This window comes from Arachis ipaensis, chromosome B5 (assembly GCF_059453495.1).
Source record: "Arachis ipaensis isolate K30076 ecotype BB chromosome B5, ASM5945349v1, whole genome shotgun sequence".
NCBI lineage: Eukaryota > Viridiplantae > Streptophyta > Magnoliopsida > Fabales > Fabaceae > Arachis > Arachis ipaensis.
The window spans coordinates 41,609,939-41,613,342 of NC_142440.1; the positions used below are offsets into that span (position 1 = coordinate 41,609,939).

At 41.2% G+C, this 3,404-nt stretch overlaps 1 non-coding gene across 1 annotated transcript; it reads left to right on the forward strand.

The window, feature by feature from the left end:
- The first annotated feature begins 1,221 nt into the window (after positions 1–1,221).
- Positions 1,222–1,329, forward strand: LOC148563965 (small nucleolar RNA R71). The gene has a single exon (XR_015885041.1). It is a non-coding gene; the product is annotated as a small nucleolar RNA R71 (small nucleolar RNA).
- Positions 1,330–3,404: the final 2,075 nt, after the last annotated feature.

Genomic DNA, 3,404 nt, shown 5'->3' on the forward strand with positions numbered 1-3,404 from the left:
TTACATATTTAGGTACCTGTTGAATAACATTAAAAAGAGGAACAGTTACCTCAACCTTTTTGAATATCTCTACCATTTTGAGATCAGGTTCCAGCTGCTTCTGGGCTTCCTTGCAAGTTGTGGAAATGGAATGGGAGTGGTGTCTCCTGCAGTATCTGCGCCCTGTGGTGCTTCCTCCTGTGGTTGAACTTCTTTTTCATCTATGTCCTATATGTCTTCTTCCTCTTCAACATCTTCTACTTCCACTACCTTTTCAGCTGAGGCGTGTTCTGGTGGGCTTGGCTCCTCCTGGTTCCTCTCCTGCAGTGTGGTTCCAAATCTTAGGGTGATGGCATTAATGCCACCCTTTGGATTGGGTAATGGTTGAGAGGGAATTCCACTGGAGCTCAAAGGTTGGTTATTGGAGTTATTCATTGATCCAATCTATGAGATAAGAGCTTGCAAAGTAGCGTTCAGACCATTTAGAGTGGCATTAATGTTATTTTCCATGGTCTATTGTCTCCGATCAATGGATTGTAGTAAATCATCATTAGAAGATGAGGAAGGATAAGTAATTTGAGAGGTCTGCTGTTGGGTATTCTTTGGTCCTTGGAATTGTCTCATGTGAGGAGCTCTTTAAGGCTGGTTCTGGTTCTGCTGCCTGTTGTTGTTATTATTCCACCTCTGATTTCCCTGATTGTCTCTGTCTCCTTTGTTGTTGTTGTTGTCCCTCCAATTCTAGTTCGAATTGTCCTGCCATCCATGGTTGTAATTGCCACCTTGATTGTACCCTTGGTTGGGGCGGTCATAGAAGTTATGAGTGGCTGCCACGGTGTTGTCTTCCTGCTGGAGCTGCGGACATTCATTAGTATAGTGGCTATAATCAGCCCAGATTCTGCAAACTCTCTGTGGGACTAACTGTTGGTTTTGCTGTGGTGGAGAAGGTTGAGCTTGCTGAACTTGTTGTTGATTCAATTGCATCTGCTTCAACAAGTTGGTCATTTCACAGATACTCTGAGTTAGAGCAACCGTCTCTCTGCTAGAGGATACATCTGCAACGGCTTTTGAACAGCCTTGTTTCTGCCTGTGATTCCGAGTAGATTCAGCTAAGTCGCTGATCAATTGCCATGCCTCATCAGTGGTCTTGTACTTTTTCATAGACCCATTGCTAGCACTTTCCAATGTGGTCTTATCTTGGGGCCTCATGCCCTGTGTGATGTAACCGAGTAACACTATCTTGTCAATCATATGGTGGGGACATGCTTCCAGAAAATTATTGAAGCGCTCCCAGTATTTATAGAGAGTCTCAGATTCATCCTGAACAATCATGGAAATGTCTTTCCTCAGTTTATCAGTAACTTCAGCTGGAAAGAATTTTTCCAAGAATTCTCTTCTCAGTGTATCCCAGTTGGATACAGTTGCTGCTGGTTGAGTGTAGTACCACTCTCTTGCCTTCCCCTCAAGAGAAAACAGAAAAGCTTTCAGCAAAATTGAAGTTTCATCTGCACCATGACGCCTGACAGTAGAACAGGCTGCTTGAAAATCTCTCAGGTGCTTGATAGGCTCTTGAGCAGGCAAGCCATGAAACTTGGGCATCAAATTGAGCAGTGCGGTCTTTATTTCAAAGTCTGTAGCCACCGCTGGGTGATGCGCTTGAAATGGTTGCATTGTAAAATCAGGGGCTCCAGCCTCCTGGATAGTAACTCTCCTAGGTTCTGCCATGTCACCTACACGTAAAACAACCGAATCAGTAGAACGGGGGCTGGTTTCTTCCTCAAATGACATTTCAGATCCGCCTTCAGAGAGGACTAACTGACGCCGAGCTTGCCTTATTCATGAAATAGTTCTTTCAATCTCAGGATCGAATGCTGGCAAGCTTGGATCAGGAAGTGAACGATTCATCTAGCGAAAGAAACAAGCAGCTCATAGTAGCAGGATAAAATAAAATGCAAATAAATAAATTCCAATTAATAACCTTAGCACTCTATTGCAACTCCCCGGCAACGGCGCCAAAAATTGACGTGGCAGAAATTGGCTAATTAAGAATTGGTATAAGTTGTGCGTTGCAAGTATAGTTCTTAACCAGCCAGAAATCCGCTTATCAATTTAGAAGGGTTGTCACTAAAATAAGATTTAAAATACTGGGAGTATGAATCCTAGGTCGTCTCCCAACGAGTTACAGACAGGTGTGCTATTTTATTAATCAAATGTTTTCAAAAAAAGTTTGAGTTGAATAAACAGGAAATTAAATTGGAGAAATTAAGTAATTTAAATAAAGGCCTTGACTGGGAGTAGATTAGTTGGAAGCCCTATTCTTGTTGTAGTACTCTCAAGATTAATTAATAATTGAAGGTTGTTCTGTTTAGTTATCCCTTACTAGGTAAGAAAAAGTCAAACAAGTTGGAATGCTATTTCTATTCACAAGTCCCAATCCGCTTACTTGGAAGGACTAGCGTTAGTGACTAGATGGCAATCCAACAATAAACCCAATTACAATGTCTCTTTTGAGCATTCCAACTCAAGGGTTCTTTTCAATCAACTTCCCATCAAGTTAGGGAACTACTCGCTCATTGTGAATGTAGAACTCATAACATAGGAAAGGGAATTAAAGAAAAACATGATAAATAAAACTCAAAGGAATCAATTAAAAATAAAAGTAACTCTTGTATTAATAAATTCTAAAATAATCCAATAATAAAATTGAGTAAATTAAAGGACATGGAAGAGTAAAGCCAAGTAAAGAAAACGAACTAGAATGACGAAGTCTTGGTGAGTTAATAACTCTTCTCAATATCCCAATGCAAAGAGCAATAGAAATAAAAATCCTAAGAACTATGAATGTGTAGAGAGAAAACCTAGAGGAGGATCAAAACTAGATCTAAAAACTAAAAACTGTGTAGAATGAATGTTCTTTTTGGTCTCTACATGTCCTCTGGCTCTAGTCTGCTTTTCTGGGCCGAAAACTGGGTCAAAACAGGGCCCAAAATCGCCCCCAGCGAATTCTGCAGATTATGCAGATCGCGCATGTCACGCAATTGCGTCATTCATACGGACGCGTCATTCCGCGCACGTCGTCCATGCCTCCGTGTCACTTATGCTTATCCCAATCCGCGCGATCGCGTGAGCCATGCGGCCGCGTCACTGTGATTTCCTCTCTTTCGCGCGGTCGCGTGAGCCATGCGGCCGCGTCACTTCTCGCTGATCATCTCCTTAATTTCTTGTGTTCCTTCCATTTTTGCAAGCTTCCTTTCCAATCTCCAACTCATTCATGCCCTATAAAGCCTGAAACACTTAACACACAAATCACGGTATCGAATGGAATAAAGGAGAATTAAAATACTTAATTAAAAGTCTCTTAGGAAGAAAGTTTTCAATCATGTAAAAATTTTAGGAAGGAAATATAAATGCATGCTAATCATATGAAT